Genomic DNA, 20574 nt, shown 5'->3' on the forward strand with positions numbered 1-20574 from the left:
CTCTTATCATCTTAACGTCTTAACATCTTAACATCTTGACAACATATGGATCACATAAATAATTCATGTCATATCATAATATAACAATATCAAATGATAATAAACAACATCTTAAAACATCATATTCATCAATCATAAACAACTTCATATAACATCGTATTTAAACATCGACAATAATTCACTATGTATCTTTGTAAAAACATAATAAATTATCCACAACATATTTTCATGTCAAACCAAAGCTACTGGAAAGATATCACAAATATCAACAACTTTCATATTTAGAACAAAGATCAATTCAAAACAGAAACATATGAACAAAACGCAAAAACATGAAACAGAGAATGCTGTCACCGTACAATTTTGCTAAGACCTCCCTGTAGTATTTTAATCATAACTCAAAGACCAAACATAATTTTCACGTCAAACCAAAGCCACTAGAAAGCTAACAAAATTATCTAAAACTTTCATGTTTACGCCTAAGACCAATTCTGTACCGATCAGTACCAGTTTTTATTTTAAATTCGGAAAAGTTGTGCTGAAAGTCCATAAAAATTCACTGTGACCTACGTGCAGTAATTTGACCATAACTCAAGCTCTATAAATCCTATTGACGTGAGACCAACGGCATTAGAAAGCTAACATCCATACCTACAACTTTCGTGTTTACACCTAAGACCAATTCCGCACCGATCAATACCAGTTTTAATATCTAAATTCGGGCAGAATGCAGATTTTCTTCAAGTTTCACCTAATCTCATGGTGCTAACCTCAAAACTACTTCCAATAATCATCTTATGGATTATCTAAGGTCTGTACACAATTTCTACATCAATTCAACAAGTTTTCATCATCTAATCATCAAAACTCTCTCAAAACCCTAATCTCAAATTCTCACAAACTCTCCCCAACTTGTTAGATGTAATCTAATGATTTAACAACTTAATATTAATGCAAGATAGTCTCACCCTCACCTTAGTTTAATTCCTGAATCAGCAGCAGCGTTCTTCTTTCCTAAGGTCTTCTCCTCTTCTCTTGACTTTTCTCTTCTCTTCTCTTCTTTCTTGTTCTCCTCTTTTCCAAAAAGCGGTTTCCGGTAAACTCTTTCTAACCTAAGCTTCTCTATTTATAATACTAAACGCTCTTCCTAAATCTATTTTGGCCCAACAACTTATTCTTCTTTCTATTCTAACCCCCTTCTTATTTCGCTTACACCTCAAAACTACTATATTCCTCATAATCTTATTTATTTCTAAATTAAATATATCTCTCCCCCACTAAATAATAATAATACACCAATAACAAATATATCTCTAACAAATAACAAATATATTTCTACACCAAATAATAAATATATCTATAACAAATAACAAATATATTTCTACACCAAATAACAAATATATCTATAACAAATAACAAATATATTTCTACACAAAATAACCCCACAACTTAATATTTATTTTATTTTCGAATCTTATTTTATTAAACAATAAAATAAGTTACAACGTCTCATAAATTTCCCTAAAATCATATAAATCACATAAATCTTATAAATCACACTAATCATATAAATATATTCTAAAACTCATTTAAAATAATTAAATAAAGAGGAGGGCGTTACAACTCTCCCCAACTTAAAGGAATTTCGTCCTCGAAATTCAAGCACAATAGAAAATAAATTTAGTCATTACTTCTTCAAACAAAACACAAAAACCACATCAAGTTAGTCAGTTAAACATGATCACATAAAAAACATAACTACTAACTAGAAAACATGACGACACGACACAACGACTCATCTACTTGGCCGGACGGACCGACCTGCTCTGATACCAATTGTAACACCCCGTTTTCCCAACGTAAAAATTTCATAATTAAAAATCAGAGTAATTCCACTTTAAACGGAATGCTACACTTCTTAAAAATTCATAAACTGAATAAATAACAATTTATTCTTCAAAATCATTTAACATAAGTAATTCAAAACTTCGCAGCGGAATTAGTTCATTCAACATAAAAAGTCTTTGCCACGCAGGCCTCATCAGAAAATCTCATAAGTCTTAGTTCAATATTTATTCATAAAAGTTCATAAACATTACGTAAGGAATAGAAGTAAAGTCAAGTCCCATCCCGTTACGTATCAGAGCACCTAGACACACATGTGAGGAGTCCACTCACGACGCCTCTAATCTTGATTACCTGCAAGTTACCCATACGAAGAGCAACATTTCCAAGCAGAGGGGTGAGATTTCTCAAACAATAATATAAAGCATATAAATCATATAAAGTACATTCAACAACTTAAACATCTTATAATTCATTAATCATATCTAACAACTTAAACTTTCTTAACTAGTGTCACTATTCTTCCTATATTAGTCATATACTTCATCTTATATTATCAATAATATCACATACATCATCACATATCATCATTAGTAAACATGTAGCATCATATCATAAATCACATAGCATCATACCATAAATCACATAGCATCTTATCATAAATCACATAGCATCTTATCATAAACAACTTCATAATCAATCATCATAAGCAACTTCGTAATCAATCATCATACACATCATAATCATTCATCATCTTAAGCATCATAATCATTCATAAAGCACTTCATTAATAGCTCATCAACTTGACATCTTAACATCTTAACATCTCGATAACTTGACATCTTAACAACTTGACCTGACAATGCATCTAGACTCGACTATGCAACTCTTAACGTCTTAAACCATCTTTGATCATCATGAAAATGCAAATGCATGTGGTACCATTTTAGGGCATAAGCCCTCATCATCGTGGTTGAGCATAAATATACTCCTAGGGCATAAGCCCTCATCGTCGTGGTTGAGCAAAAGCTCCATCGTCGTGGTTGAGCAAAAAGCTCCATCGTCGTGGTTGAGCAAAAGCTCCATCGTCGTGGTTGAGCAAAAGCTCCAGGGCATGAGCCCTCATCTTTAAATGAGTATGCATGGACTCAACATCTTACGTCTTAGAAACTTTATGAACATCTATGACATCCTAACATCTTGATATCTTGACAACATAACATCTTAACAACTTGATGACTTCATAACGACTCGACGACTTAACAACTCTTATCATCTTAACGTCTTAACATCTTAACATCTTGACAACATATGGATCACATAAATAATTCATGTCATATCATAATATAACAATATCAAATGATAATAAACAACATCTTAAAACATCATATTCATCAATCATAAACAACTTCATATAACATCGTATTTAAACATCGACAATAATTCACTATGTATCTTTGTAAAAACATAATAAATTATCCACAACATATTTTCATGTCAAACCAAAGCTACTGGAAAGATATCACAAATATCAACAACTTTCATATTTAGAACAAAGATCAATTCAAAACAGAAACATATGAACAAAACGCAAAAACATGAAACAGAGAATGCTGTCACCGTACAATTTTGCTAAGACCTCCCTGTAGTATTTTAATCATAACTCAAAGACCAAACATAATTTTCACGTCAAACCAAAGCCACTAGAAAGCTAACAAAATTATCTAAAACTTTCATGTTTACGCCTAAGACCAATTCTGTACCGATCAGTACCAGTTTTTATTTTAAATTCGGAAAAGTTGTGCTGAAAGTCCATAAAAATTCACTGTGACCTACGTGCAGTAATTTGACCATAACTCAAGCTCTATAAATCCTATTGACGTGAGACCAACGGCATTAGAAAGCTAACATCCATACCTACAACTTTCGTGTTTACACCTAAGACCAATTCCGCACCGATCAATACCAGTTTTAATATCTAAATTCGGGCAGAATGCAGATTTTCTTCAAGTTTCACCTAATCTCATGGTGCTAACCTCAAAACTACTTCCAATAATCATCTTATGGATTATCTAAGGTCTGTACACAATTTCTACATCAATTCAACAAGTTTTCATCATCTAATCATCAAAACTCTCTCAAAACCCTAATCTCAAATTCTCACAAACTCTCCCCAACTTGTTAGATGTAATCTAATGATTTAACAACTTAATATTAATGCAAGATAGTCTCACCCTCACCTTAGTTTAATTCCTGAATCAGCAGCAGCGTTCTTCTTTCCTAAGGTCTTCTCCTCTTCTCTTGACTTTTCTCTTCTCTTCTCTTCTTTCTTGTTCTCCTCTTTTCCAAAAAGCGGTTTCCGGTAAACTCTTTCTAACCTAAGCTTCTCTATTTATAATACTAAACGCTCTTCCTAAATCTATTTTGGCCCAACAACTTATTCTTCTTTCTATTCTAACCCCCTTCTTATTTCGCTTACACCTCAAAACTACTATATTCCTCATAATCTTATTTATTTCTAAATTAAATATATCTCTCCCCCACTAAATAATAATAATACACCAATAACAAATATATCTCTAACAAATAACAAATATATTTCTACACCAAATAATAAATATATCTATAACAAATAACAAATATATTTCTACACCAAATAACAAATATATCTATAACAAATAACAAATATATTTCTACACAAAATAACCCCACAACTTAATATTTATTTTATTTTCGAATCTTATTTTATTAAACAATAAAATAAGTTACAACGTCTCATAAATTTCCCTAAAATCATATAAATCACATAAATCTTATAAATCACACTAATCATATAAATATATTCTAAAACTCATTTAAAATAATTAAATAAAGAGGAGGGCGTTACATTAAACCGTTTTTTGGAGAAAGAGGAGGAAGAGGAGAACTCAGAGAGAGAGAACCCTAGGAACGAAGAACGCTGCTTTTGATTTCAGAAAAACAATCTAAGGTAAGGGTGAGACTATCTTTCACTAATATTAAGTCTGTGATTCATTAGATTGCATCTAACATGATTTAGGATGAATTTGTGAGATTTTAAGAATTAGGGTGGTATGAACATGTAGGTAGTGAAGGGCTTTTATTTTCCGTTGTTTTCCATTATAATTTATGTTAAATACGTGGTCTAATTTGCTGCTATGATCTTGGGTCTAGTCTTGTCTCTAAATTCATTATTGGTATGAACTAAATTTGTATTTGATTCACGGTTATGTTGTGTTTTGAGTATACGAGTAAAAGCGAGTGAAAATCCATGAATAGCATAACATATACGATGATTTTTCTTTGAAGTTGAACCCTTACCATGATTTTTCTTTTGCTGCTATAGTATAGTATAGTAAACGTATAGGTAGGTTTTAATCACGTTAGAGAAAATAATAATAATATCTAGCAATAGTTGAGTAGCTTAATTAACTAGCTCAGAGCCTCATATGCTTATAAGATGCTACCAAACTCTTAATATTTTTTTTGAGGAAGCGAACTCTTATTACTGTTTCTTTTCAACTTAATTATAATCTATTAATTAACATATTGGTTTAATATATTGATTTTGTTTTTACGTGTCTTAATAGCCTTGGGGTGGCTCTGATCCTCTCTTGGATCTACTTGTTTGGATAGGGACTAACTCTTATATGCTAGCCTCTAATTAATTAATTAAAACCCAATTAATATGAAGTGTAGACAAACAAGAGAGTAGTGTGTAACACAATTTATTCGAATCTCACGGCCATGGTTGTAGGTTTTGATTGAATAATTAAATTAATGTGTATTGATATGCTATTTAATGATGTAAAAGATGTACTATTTGAAGATATTTGATTTAAAGATGTGTGCTTTTAAGATGTGTTATAAAAATATGTGCTATTTGAAGATGTGTGATTTAAAGATATGCCATATAATGATGTGATATTTGAAGTAGTGATTTAAATATGTGTATTTGTCGAGTTATTTAAAGATGAGTAATTGTCAAGTCTTATAAAGATGTGTTACTATTTAAAGATCGTGTAGTTTTAAGATGAACTCGGAGTAGGAAAGGAAGGATGTCTAGATTATTAGGAGCTGTCCAGGAAGCCTAAGTTAAGATGACTAAGATTATTAATGATGTGACATTGTTATTTATGCACTATATGTGTTAATTATGATGCTTATGTTGATGCGATGTTTAAGATGTTGTTGATTATCATTGATGCTGTTGTACTATGATGCTGATATGAGATGAATTATTTATATGCTGCGTATACTGCTGAGTCTTATTTAAGATGTAAGTGTCGGTCTAAGTCAAAGAGTTATAAGATGTTCATGAAGTTCTAAGACGTAAGATGTTGAGTCCATGCATACTCATTCAAAGTTGAGGGCTTGATGCCCTGGAGCTTTTGCTCAACCACGACGATGGAGCTTTTGCTCAACCACGACGATGAGAGCTTATGCTCAACCACGACGATGAGAGCTTATGCTCAACCACGACGATGAGAGCTTATGCTCAACCACGACGATGAGGGCTTATGCCCTAGATTGGTACCACATGCATTTGCATTTCATGATGATTCGAGATGGTTTAAGACGTTAAGAGTTGCATAGTCGAGTCTAGATGCATTGTCAAGTCAAGTTGTTAAGTTGTGATGTTTTAACGAATTACTTTGTGATGCCTTTTAGTATGATGATATGTGACGATGATTGTGACTGCTATATGATGATATATTGCTAAGATGAAATGATGATGTCTATGTACTTGATTATAATTGTTAAATTATAAGATGTTTATATTGTTAAATGTAATTTATGATTAATGAGCTTAATATTATTGTTTGAGAAATCTCACCCCTTCTGCGTATATGTTGCCTCGACCGTGGGTAATGTGCAGGTAATAAAGACTAGCTGTGTTCGTGAGTAGACTCCTCACATCGTGTCGTCTAGGATGCTCTGATACGTAACGGGATGGGGATTATGTCTTTACTTTCTATTCCTTACGTATTGTTTTTATGAGAATTATAATGAAGTTGTCGGATTGAACAAATCATGATGTTTAGACAATCTATGAGACTTTTATGATGAGGCCCTGGTGCCAAAGACTATTTTTATGATGTTGAACTAATTCCGCTGCAAAGTTTATAAATACTTATGTTGAATGATTTTTTTAAGGATAAATTATTATTTATTCCATTTATGATTTTTAAGAAAAGAATGTGACATTCCGTTTTATGTTGAAAAACTCTGATTTATTTATGAAATTTTTATGTTGGGAAAACGGGGTGTTACAAATGTCACTTTCGGTTTTCAATGCAATAATAACTTTTTCTTTTCAATTGTACCCTTCAATCAATACTATGTTACACTACTTCCAAAGTATTATTTTTTCTTTAATGAAAAACAAACCAATAGTTGATTAGGATAATTTGGTAAAATTGCTATGACATTTGACTACTTTATTCCATTCCTTAATTTTTGTGCAATTGGCTAAAGCGACACTCATTTTGAAACGGAGGGAGTATAAAAATGATAGTCTGATGCACTAAAGCTGCCATATACACAGGGTCCGTGAAGGGATATATCCCGTCAATTGGTGTATACAACCTTACCTTATTTTGTACACAATATGTTGTTTCTAGAACTTGAACAATGACCTTTCAATCATGTGACAACAACTTTACTGTAATTCTAGGACTAGAAACATATAATATATAAAATTTAAGTTTTAAAACGAAATAACAATAATAAATATCGATCACATCAAAATAATAAATAATAATATTTTTTTTGAAATAATAATAAATAATAATAAAATTTACAATTTATTAAAAGAATTATATTTTAGTATATATAATATTCACTATCACATGACATACATGAAACCAAAAGTCATATTTAATATATGAATAATTAGAGAGAATGGATTCTTTAGAAAAAGAAAAAACTTCTGATGGTGGAATGGATATGTTGTTCGTTGGTGGTGTTCTTGGTGATAGATTTATGACTCCAAAAGTTTTTTTTGTTGCCAATAATCAAGAATCATATTTAATACACGAGAATTATAAAAAATCAATTTTGTAGGATTTATCTAATACTTAAAGCATAATTTTTTAATTAAAATTTAATGAAATATTATTTCAGTTAATCCCCTCTTTAATTAAAATTTATAACAGTAAAATTCCTAAACTAAAAATAAAATTATAATTTTTTGTTTAAGTTCAAAATTAAATCATCTATCAAGAGAATCCATCTTTTATCTCTAATATGAACAATACTTATATGTTTTACTCTTGAGGGATTAAATGTGTTAATCAGTTAAAAATCCAAAATTCAAATTCTACCAATTGAAAAAATATTAACATAATAATTAACACAATAACATTTGGTATTTCTTAAAAATAAAAATAAACACTTGGTATGGAAAATAATATGTTTTACTTACCTCACAATTGAATTTCAGATTATTAGAGCCTATTGTCGTTAAAAAATTGAGAGATAAGACCAAACATTACATTTCTATCCAACTTTAAAAGGTTAAAGGATCACAATCATGATATGGAAAATATTTTTTTTAGGGGATTTATGAAAAATAATAAAAAATGAAATAGAAATATTGTTTAGGAGAAGTGTACAGTGACAAAAAATAAATTTAGAGTATACAAACGAAATAACAAAAGTTAGTGTCGGTTAATCACATAAAAATAATTTAAAATATCAATGATGTAAAAGAAATGAAAGCAAAAGTATTCAAACAAATTTAATTTTATAGTCATTTAATCTATTTAATATCTCTTAATTTTATTTTTGGTCAAATAGCCTAGTGACAAGAAATCACACATATTAAATATGGAGAAGTCGGATGTACGAGATTTTTAAATAGCATTTGTTCGATGTGTTGGATCATAAATCCAAAAAAATCATTTTATGCTAGAAGGCTTTCTAATTAAGAGCATTTGTTATAAATATATTAGTGATAGTTTTGCAAAAACTAATGCACATGGAATGGAATGCAATTATAATGCTATGATTATTATTATTAGAGCACCACTCTTTTAGTTTGCCAAGGGTGCCAAAAATATTAGGGTCGGCTCTGATCAGCATAATGTCTTCGTTTGATAAATAAACAAAAAAAAAAAAACATATCTTTATTTGGTGCGTCATTATAAGATGGTAGCTTCCCTAAAAAAAAAAATATATATATAAGATGGAAGCTGCCTCCTCCTGCTATCTTGGTATGCAAAATCGACGATCAGTGCCCTCTTAGAGTGTTAGTTAACCATAAAGATTATTATGGGGCGGGTGTAATTGTGTAAAGGTTCCAAGAAAAGTGATTTAACTCAATATGCAACTGAACGAAAATTATTTAGCTGAATAGAGATTGGAAGGTTTTTTTATGGAGATAATTCTCCAGTCATGATATAAATTTTCAAAGACTTAACAACCACTTAGCAAATTCTATTAACCAACTCTTAACTACTCTAATATATTGCTAATTATACCTATTCATCTCAAATTATAAAGTCATTTTGCAAATTTCACACATGTTAAGAAATATGGTTAATTGTGTAGGAGAATGATGAAATGAGTGTTGATTCACAAAATTATCTTTCATTAATGATATGAAAAAGATAAATTACTAAAATTGGAAAACATAAGTAATAAATAGGCAAAATTACATCCGTCGTCGCTTAACTTAGTTTCAGATAATGATTTTGTCTTTTATCTAATTTTTCACGTCATTTTAGTTCATTTGTATATGAATTTTCAAGCATGAGTTACTTGGTTTTTCATATTAGTAGTTGAAGCTAGCACAGATGTACATAACTTCAAAGTCAAGTAATTGAACTAGCGTGATCAATGAGCTAAAAAATCCTTTCTACAACCAAGTTAAAAAGTACCGTTTTGTTGATGGTGTTCTTGTTAATAGCTTCTTAGAAATGGAAATAGGTCCTATAAAAGCACTAAAAGAGGAAGGAAGTAACAACCCTCTTGTGTATCCTGTTGGACCCATCATCCGGACAGTAACAAGTTTTGGTGATGATGCTAATAGGTTGGAGTGTCTCACATGGTTGGATAAAGAACAACGTTGTTCAGTTTTGTATGTTTCTTTTGGGAGTGGTGGTACACTTTCCCAAGAGCAAATTGATGAGCTGGCTTTCCGTTTGGATTTGAGCAATCAGAAATTCTTATGGGTTGTGCGAGCACCGAGTAGTAGTTCATCTAGTGCAGCGTATTTTTCAGTTTCAGCACAAAATGATGTTGATCCTTTGGAATTTTTACCATGTGGGTTCATAGAGAAAACCAAAGATCAAGGTATGGTTATTCCATCATGGGCACCACAGGTTCAAATCCTAAGTCACAGATCAATTGGTGGTTTCTTGAGTCATTGTGGTTGGAATTCAACTCTTGAGAGAGTGGTGCATGGTGTGCCACTAATCACATGGCCTTTGTTGCTGAGCAGAGAATGAATTCGGTTTTATTGAGCGAGGGCCTAAAAGTGGGACTGAGGCCAAGAGTTGATGAAAATGGAATTGTGGAAAGGGTAGAGGTTGCTAAGGTGATCAAGTGTCTCATGGAAGGAGAAGAAGGCGAGAAATTGCACAATAACATAAATGAATTAAAAGAAGCTGCTTTTAATGCACTCAAAGAAGATGGCTCTTCTACAAAGACTATTTCTCAATTAACACTCAAGTGGAGAAATTTGGTGCAGGAAAACTAGAATGTGTATAAAATTTTACCTGTATAATGACATAGTCTCCTATTCTATATGTTTTGGCTGTTGTGTAATTCTATGCAACGAAGCACCGGAAATTATATAACCAATGGTAATCCTATTAATGGAATATCAGTTTCGTTTTTATATTTAACAACACTAAGGTGCATCACTCGTTAGCTCTGAAAGCTTGTTCAACTACTTTGCAAATGCATACTCATTAATGTTATAATTATAGAAGTAGCATGCATGTTGTTTCACGTGTTTGATTTTTAATGTGTCGAAAACATTTGCATATAAGGAACAATTTTGGTAAAAAAATAAAAAATAAAGAAAACGAACCGAGAAGAAAAAGGAACACCACTTATATTTATGACATTGTCAATAAAGTTTGGATTACAATCCAAAAGACACGTTATTTTACGCCGTTTGCTCCCAATATTGCCATATAATCCGCACATTGATTACCTTCTCGGTAAGTGTGGGAAAATAAAAACGTCCAACCCTAAAAAGACAAGCTCTTTCATGTTCTTGATGATTTGAACATACTTCTCAGGCTGACATTCATGAGATTTGAATCAACGCTAAAGCTTCCGCGCAATCAGGTCTTGTTTATAAGCAAGAGATCCGCTTCCAAGCTATCATCAAACTCTGTAAGTCCACTAAAATCCTATAAACATAACCATGCGCGCCTCTGTAATCCTAATTACACCTCTATACCCCGCCCGACCTGGATTTTCCAAAGTCACTCCATTGATTAGCTTAGCTGGTGTGGAATAATCATATCGCGTTGTGACACCAAAATCATCACTATAGCTACATAGACGGTAACAACAGAATCGTCGATGTTGATCACGTAAGATAATATATGATCATTTAAACCGTGATAGGTGATGGTGGTTACGAAATAAAATCGGAATCGTGTATGATGGTTCAGTGCAGTGATTTGGGATGGGATGGGTTGGCGGTCATTGTAGTGACGCTTATACGATGAGATTAAGAGTCAATAGCCAAGTTGATGAGATCATGAGATTGATAGGTAAAATTGTGGCCGGTTTAAGGAATAGAGTGATCAATAAGTTCGTTTTTTTTTTTGAAAGAATCAATAAAAAAAATACATTTCATAGTGGAATTTGGAACAACCCGTAAGAGTGTGAAAAAAGACTTTGTTTAAATAAAAAAAATTGGAAGGAAAGAAAGTAAGAGAAAAGAATTTGAAAGGAATGAAAGTGAGTATAAAATGAGATGATTTTATTATTGTTTGATATGAGTGAATATGTTATTGGAAAGTAAGAGGAAGTAAAGAAATATATTTACTAAATAACAAAAACTACCTTTAGAAAGGTATTTTTATGTTATTTATTTATCTCTTAAATATTTATTAATTGATTTTCATACTTAAATCATTAATTTTTATTATTTTTCTTTAAGAGCGGCTACTTGCACCAAAAAAATATACTAATATCCAAAATAGGGAGTTTTTATAGTACAATCATAAATTGAAGTGTACCGATTTACTTGCTTTTTAAATCAATATATTTTTGTCAAAAAAAAAAAATCAATATATTAACAATCGATTTTATGAAAAGAGCTATCTATCAACTTTTATGTTTTAGGAAATATCATTTCATATAAAAAAAAACATAATTCTATTGTTTATATGAATCATACTAATTTTTTAATTTTATTGTAAAAATATCAATATTCACTATTGTAATTATAAAAATAAAAAATTTGAATTTTATTTCATCGACAATATCAATATTCACTATTGTAATTATAAAAATAAAAAATTTGAATTTTATTTCATCGACACTTCTAGTAAATAATATTTAGTTATTATAAATTTAAATGATAAAAAATAATTATTTAAAGTCTAACGGATCGATGCATCTCAAATGAAGCTCAATTTTTTTTTTACTGGAAGATGATAGCCCTCATTTTTTTTGGGTACAAAAACGATCTTATGATTCTAGGAAGATGAACGCCCTCATTGATTCTAGTAACTAAAACTATCTTATGATTTTTTTTAAAAAAACTAAAACTATATTACTTACATGCATATTTTTTTAGATATCAAAGCCTCCTTAGCTTTCCTTGAAAATTTGAGAATTAAATTAAATCTTAAATTTTTATCCAACTTATAAAAGTGAAATTATCCTCACCATAATATACAAAAGAATTTAAAATTGAATATAAACGTTGTTTTGGAAGACAAATATAAAAAGGGTAGTCTGATGCACTAAAGCTCTAGCCGTATACACAGGGTCCGTGAAGGGATCCCGTCAATTGGTGTATACAACCTTACCTTTGTACACAATATGTTGTTTCTAGAACTTGAACAATTACCATTCAATCATGTGACAACAACTTTACTGTAATTCTAGGACTAGAAACATATAATATCTTGTTCAAAAAGAAACATATAAATATATAAATTTAAGTTTTTAAACAAAATAACAATAATAAATATCGATCACATCAAAATAATAAATAATAATAAAATTTACAATTTATTAAAAGAATCATATTTTAGTATATATAATATTCACTATCACATGACATACATGAAACCAAAAGTCATATTTAATATATGAATAATTAGAGAGAATGGATTCTTTAGATAAAGAAAAAACTTCTGATGGTGGAATGGATATGTTGTTGGTTGGTGGTGTTCTTGGTGATGGATTTATATGACTCCAAAAGTTTTTTTTTGCCATATCTGAGAATCAAGAATCATAAGTTTTTTTTGCCAATAATCAAGAATCATATATGAGAATTATAAAAAATCAATTCCCTATGATTTATCTAATACTTAAAGAATTTTTTTTTAATTAAAACTTAATGAAATATTATTTCAGTTAATCCCCTCTAATTAAAATTTATAACAGTAAAATTCCTAAACTAAAAATAAAATTATCATTTTTTGTGTAAGTTCAAAATTAAATCATCGATCAAGAGAATCCATCTTTTATCTATAATTTGAACAATACTTATATGTTTTACTCTTGAGGGATTAAATGTGTTAATCAGTTAAAGATCCAAAATTCAAATTCTACCAATTGAAAAAAATATTAACATAATAATTAACACAATAACATTTGTTATTTCTTAAAAAAAAAATAAACATTTGGTATGGAAAAAAATATGTTTTACTTACCTTACAATTGAATTTCAGATTATTAGAGCCTATTGTCGTTAAAAAATTGAGGGATAAGATCAAACATTAAATTTCTATCCAACTTTAAAAGGTTAAAGTACGTATCATAATCATGATATGAAAAATATTTTTTATAGGGGATTTATGAAAAATAATAAAAAATGAAACAAAAATATTGTTTAGGAGAAGTGTACCGTGACAAAAAAAAATTAGAGTATACAAACGAAATAACAAAAGTTAATATCGGTTAATCAAAAGTAATTTAATATCAGTGATGTAAAAGAATTAAAAGAAAAGTATTCATCGGTCAAAAAAAAAAAGTATTCAAACAAATTTAATTTTATAGTCATTTTATCTATTTAATATCTCTTAAATTATTTTTGTTAAGTAGTATAGTGGTTAAAACTCACAATATTAAATATGAAAAAGTAGGATATATGAGATTCGAACTCCAACCCCTACATATAATTTGCAATATCTCTACCAATCGAACTAAGCTCATAGAGATATATCTCTTAATTTCTTAACTCACTCTAATCTCTTTTGTTGGGTGTGTTGGATCATAAATATAAAAAAAATCTTTTTATGCTAGATGACTTTCTAAAGAGCATTTATTATAAACATATTAGTGATAATTTTGTAAAAACTAATGCACATGGAAAGCAATTATAATGCTATGATTATTATTAGAATTTTTTTAATTACACCTCATGTATTCCTGATTACATCCTAAAATGACAAAATTATCCTTAAATAAAATTTAATTTTCAAATTCACCCAGAAAACTAACGCATCTTCCTTCATTCCTCTTCCAAAACTCAGTTTAAGTAGGTCATGTAAATTGAGTTTGAGTGTACATACTTCAATTCAATTTAAGTAGGTCATGTAAACTTAGTTTAAGTAGGTTATGTAAATTGAGTTTGAGTTTACATACTTAAATTCAGTTTAAGTAAGTCATGCACACTTAGTTTAAGTAGGTCATGTAAACTTAGTTTAAATAAGTCATGTAAATTGAGTTTGAGTGTACATACTTAAACTTAGTTTAAGTAGGTCATGAAAACTTAGTTTAAATAAGTCATGTAAACTGAGTTTAAGTGTGCATATTAAAAGTTAAATTTGTTTAATGATTTTGCGTAATCTTATTTTAAGTATGTATACGTAAACTCAGTTTAAGTATGTTCACTTAAACTCAGTTTACATGAACCTGCCTACTTAAAATGAATTTCAGTTAACCTCAACAAAGTAAATTAACTTTAGCGCCACCATCAAATAAATGTCATTGTATAGTGCATTAAATATCAGCGTTGAACAACAAGAAAAAAAAAATGAAACTTTAGCATCATTGAAAAAGAAGAAGAAATTCACTTTACTTATATGCAATCGAGTATGAATGAAAGATATTTTGATTCACTCTTCAATCTTCTATAGAGATTGATTGAATGAAGGTGAAAGAGAGTGAAATTTTAAAGTGACAATGAAGATTTTTGCTTTTTAACCATTCTAGTTTTTCTGTTTCTTCATTGGAATTGAATAATCATTATAATTTGCAATATTAAGCTCATATTATGAAACATGCTTATAAGACTTTCTATTTGACAAGTTATTGGTTTTGTATACTAACATTGTGGTTTCCATTTAATTTTGCATAATTTTCTGTTGTGAAGTGTTTTGTCATTATTGATGCCTAAGATGAATTTTATTTAGACGAAGAATCATTGAATGTTGCTCGAAAATAATCATGAACTAGTATTTCTTATGGCATTCCCTGGCCTAAATGTTGGATGAAAATTCCAATTTTGTTTTTGAATTGAATTTACTGAGGTTAAAATGTGAATTTCTGCTGCCCAAACTCACATATTTTTCATCTCTATTCAAATTTGGTGAAATGTATCATTGATCTCTCGAGTTCACGTCAATTCTACATTGCCCAGCTCAAACAAACTATTGGCTCTCTCTCTAACCTGAATCTGATTTTCATGTGGGAATGGAAATATCATTGGCAGGATCTGTGAGAAGTTAAACTCATGATGCAAAGTCAGTTTCAAGGCGGTGCTTCAGGAATCTGATAATTTTCATAACCAGAATAGGAGAGATGATCCTTGTTAAACCATTCATCAATAAGTAACCAGTTAACCATCTTTGTGTTCTTTCTCCTTTTATAATCTAAACTAAAAATATTGTTGCTTTTTTTTTTTTTTTATATTCTTTTTCTCTTTCCTTGTTAAACTAATTAATTAATCTTGCTGTCCCGTTGAATTCGTTGTTAATTTGTGAGTTGATTGCTTGAATATGAAAACCCATGTTTCTCTTGTCTAGAAGTAGTCGTTGATGCTTGTTCTTATTATCGGTCATCTAAGGAATGTATGCTCTTAAGGTTTCTTATTTTCGGTTATCTAAGGAATTAATGATTTATTTGGTTTAAAGGTTCTCCTGCCTAAGGACTTATGATTTGAATATGAATGAATAAAGAACATTCTGTAACAAACTCAGAATATGAACTCATGTTAATTTCCAATCAATTTGCAATAAGGTTGAAATCAATAACCACTCCTAGACTAGAAAAGCACGAGTTTTCATACTCCAGAGCATCCATACATCAATCCTAGAGGACAAATTGTAGACAAATTCTGTGATGACCACGGGTCAACGGTTGGAAGGTATGGAGAAGAAGGCTCAATAAAGTGGTCTTGTAGGAGTTAGTTATACAGTAGCACCCATAAGGCACATTCGAATTAAAATTGTTATTTGTAGGAGGTTAATTAGATAAGAGAGAGTGAGTGATTATTCTATGTTCAGCAGTAAGTTTAAGGAAGAAATGTATATTGGCATATATCAGTTCTTTCATATTTTTGTTCTGAAATCACTTATAGTTTTATATATACACTTTGAAGATTATCTAGAATACAATAGATATAGAGCATTTTTATATTTTATACTCCACAATCGACATTGTTTGATTCCTATCGTAAGAGATATAATCCAACACTTGATATGGGATAATATAGTGATCGTAAAGCTACCTTTTTGCTTCTGAATCACATGTTTCTTCAGACAACTCTTTACAAACATCTTTTGTCGCCATGATGGGAAAGATGAGAAAGAAGAACAATAAATTGGAGTTGGATGCTTGTGAGCTGAGAAAGTTGATGGAAACTCTGGTGCAAGATACTCATGGTGCCAGATCATCATCAGGTATGAAAACTCTGTATGTATCTCTTACATAAGTAATTAAAATTTGAATAGGAATAGAAAATTAAGTATTGTTATAATTATAATTAACAATAATTTATTTAACAATTAATATACTTTCTTATCGGTGACGGCACTAACTAGAGGAGCTATGGTTGATGCTGCGTATTTTGGACATGGACGTCTTGTTGCCTCTTTATGTAGGGAGTGTGCATCATCTAGACATGCACCTATAGTAGATGAACTACAAGAGAATGACAACGTTCATATGTCAAAGGAGGTCATTGTGACGGACAGTGTTGTTGCCCCTCCATCAGACATGCAGGTATGACAAACTTAATTACATTTAGAATTATGGGTCTTAATTTGAATAATTGCCTAGCGAATTGAAGAAATTTAGATTGGGTTGCACAGTAAAATGCAATTAAACTCATCGTTGTCAGTTGCAATTTGAAGCTATGAACTGTTTTAATGTCTTCCGACTTTTGAATGCACAAGCATTGAAGAGGAGCTTAAAAGATATTTTTTTTAAGTCTATAAAGAAGTCTGCAAGTCATCCTGCACTGGGGCAGCTCCTTGTGCGCTTTGGGCACATTCCAGATGTGCTGGGGCTCATTCTGGAGCGCTTAAGCGCATTTTTACTTGTTCCCTCCTGACTTGGCTGCACTGGAGTGCCTCTTTGCACGCTTGGCGTGAATGCTGGACGTGTTGTGCGCAGTAGTACATAATGCATGAGTGTGATGAAATTGTTTTTTTAGTTTATTTGTGACTGAGCTTGCTTGTGTGAAAGGGATGATTACTTGTTCACAGGTACTTGTCCTAATTTTGGATACTATGCATGTTTGTTGTTGATTGTTTTTGTAGGAACAAATGGCAACACAAAACAAAGCAAAGAGAAAAAAGGTTGCCACCATCACCTCAGCTAGCTCATTTGACAATCTTCGCTTCATATCATTGGTCCATCAAGAGCGCTATTTGAAGTTTCTGGCCTGCAAAAACTTTGTGTTAAAGAAAAATTTCTGGTTGGAAGGGGACAATTTCTCAGATATTCAGGCAAGGCAATGATAGTGACCAGAGGATGGGGGGAATTGACATCATTTGCAAAAGAGGCTAGTACAAAATTAGCTATAGAGTTTTTTGCAAATGCATATGTTGGTCCTGCTAAAGAAGATGGGAACTGTAAGAATGATTTGATGAAATTCACTAGTTTTGTCAGAGGGAAGAAGGTGCCATTTCATGAGAAAATTATAAATCAATTGTTTGGGCTTGAGAACTACGAACAATGTTCGTTTGAAGCAAGAAAGGCCAAGGGATCTAACGTCGATCATCAGGAGATTCTTAGTACTCTGTGCAAGCCTGAGGCCGACTGGGTTAGGAACAAAGACGGAACACCAAGAAAACTTCACTCTACTGACCTGACACCCGTTGCTAAAGCATGGGCAACATTTGTTTTGCATACCTTGCTCCCATGTTCAAATGTGTCAGACTTGACCATTCAGAAAGCAACCTTGCTAACTGCAATCCTTAAGGGTGAACTGGTCAATGTTGGCCGTCTCCTAGCAAATGACCTTTGGGCCACAGCGAACAATTCTTCTCCCACCAGCTACATCGACCACGCATTGATCAACAAGCTTTGCGAAAGGATGTGGGTGTACCCTGAAAAGAATGAGGAAATTGTGAAGCCATCTGGGCCAATCACCGCAAAATGGATAGAAAAGAATCCATTGTGACTGGAACTCAAATGTGGTGTTAGTTCACAACATTGAACTGATATATGCTTATAACAAATGTTTATATTATCGGTATGGTTCAACTGATAGGTTCTTTTAATTAGTTAATTTTTTTTTTTGAGGGATCTTTTAATTAGTTAATGTGACGTGTTAGTTACTATCATTATTAACAAAGGTAATGTTTTGACAGTGAAATAGTGGTGAGAATGATGTGTCATGAGAGGATCCGGGGGATCATCACATCGGGACTTGAACAGTCATATAAGTGGGAGAGATACCACTCTTTAACCCAAAACCTTACGAGATAAGGGTCATGACTCATGAGTGCTCCTGTATATAAAGTGTTCAACGTTCATTTTTCCATCCGATGTGTGACATATTACTCACACTTGATATACCAACAGAGAACAACAATAACGTATCATAATGCAATGAAATAATCACTTGTTGGAAGTTATAGTCTTAATTCTAACATGTCTCAAGCAAATATAATCAGACATAAGAGTAACGTCCAATACTCTGCATATAATTAAGTCAAATACTTCCTCAAATATTTTTTTTTTTTTTGAGAAAACTTCCTCAAATAAATAACACTTAGTTAAACGATGTTATATTATAAAGATTTATATTATAAGGACAAAACTTATGTGCATTTTCTTACATATCTTTCGTATGGTTCTTCATATAACATTTACTTTTTCTTTGTTACAACAAACTTTGAGAAAATTGTGGATTTGCAAAACCATCAGTAATTATGAGTATTTAATGTAAACCATTGGTAACTATGATGATTAATGGTGGTTTCCATAGTACTTGACTTGCAAGTTGTTGACGATTCTCCAACCAATTCCAAATTAGGAGCTATTCTAAATTATTGTAAATTTTTACTCTCAAGTTTACCAAATTTTAAGATAAGTTTCATCCGGCGACAAACAAACAATGTAGCCCATTTGTTAGCAAGGGTGTCATTGTCTTATGTCAGTCCTCGTTATCATGATGATATGCCATCTTGTATTGAGTACGATACTATGAATTAAATGAGCTAATTTGGTTATTGTCAAAAAAATAAAATAAAGAAAATAGAGTATTTTTGGTTGGCTTTTTTGTTAGGAAAATGCCATTGATCTCGAATTGTTGGGCTCTTGAAGCCATCACGATGTAGATAGACAATTTTCACTAGTTGTTTATTCGTTGACCTTCATATTTTCCAACCAACCACCCATGTATTCCGTTAAGCACTAGTTTGTAATTGACCAGTTTGTCCATCGTGATGCTTACATGAAATAATTGTTCGGTGTAAATATCAAAACTCTTTTTTTTTTTTTTTGACAAAATCAAAACTCTTTTGTTATTTTAATTATACCCTTAAATAAATTTTCCTTTAATAATGTTATATTTTTTTGACAAATATAATAATGTTTTTTTAAGGGAAAATATATTATTATATAATGTTATATTGTTGATATTATTAAAAAAGATAAGAATTTATATTATATTTGTTATATTATTGGTGTCATTGAAAAAGATAAACATGTTTTTTTTTAATAAAAAGATAAACATGATTTGTTGAGTTTTTACAATTTAAAAGTAATAAATATCTATGCTTATAATTTTAATCAAAATCAAAATTTCACATAAAATATCGTTCATAATTTACACGCGTTATTGCAATAAAAAGGGTGTCCTTCTTTCCACTAGTGTTAAATAATGAGGTGTTTTCTTTTCAAATCTATATCTAAATATAAAGGGTAATCGAGTTTTTTTTTCTTCTATTAAGTGTACTGGTTATTTAAGCTCTTTTATTAATATTTTCTCACTTTAAATTTTGTCAAAAAGAAATCATTAAATTAGATAACAACAAAAAATATTAAATTAGATGTTTGCTCTATTTCAATAGATTATTGCTATTTTAATAGAATCCGACTAAATTTTTC

At 30.7% G+C, this 20574-nt stretch overlaps 1 long non-coding RNA gene and 2 pseudogenes across 1 annotated transcript; 2 read left to right on the top strand and 1 right to left on the bottom strand.

Moving 5' to 3' along the window:
* Positions 1-1915: 1915 nt before the first annotated feature.
* On the bottom strand, positions 1916-4378 carry LOC146896503 (uncharacterized). The gene is made up of 2 exons (XR_015023097.1): positions 4086-4378; positions 1916-2199 (listed from the first exon to the last, which is right to left on the bottom strand). It is a non-coding gene; the product is annotated as an uncharacterized LOC146896503 (long non-coding RNA).
* A 4674-nt stretch (positions 4379-9052) lies between these two features.
* LOC146896504 (hydroquinone glucosyltransferase pseudogene) lies at positions 9053-10567 on the top strand (annotated as a pseudogene).
* A 5444-nt stretch (positions 10568-16011) lies between these two features.
* LOC146896505 (uncharacterized) lies at positions 16012-18727 on the top strand (annotated as a pseudogene).
* The last annotated feature ends 1847 nt before the right edge of the window (positions 18728-20574 follow it).

Source organism: Medicago sativa, chromosome 8, assembly GCF_051527215.1.
Source record: "Medicago sativa cultivar Bolivia chromosome 8, Bolivia_mono, whole genome shotgun sequence".
NCBI classification, from domain to species: domain Eukaryota; kingdom Viridiplantae; phylum Streptophyta; class Magnoliopsida; order Fabales; family Fabaceae; genus Medicago; species Medicago sativa.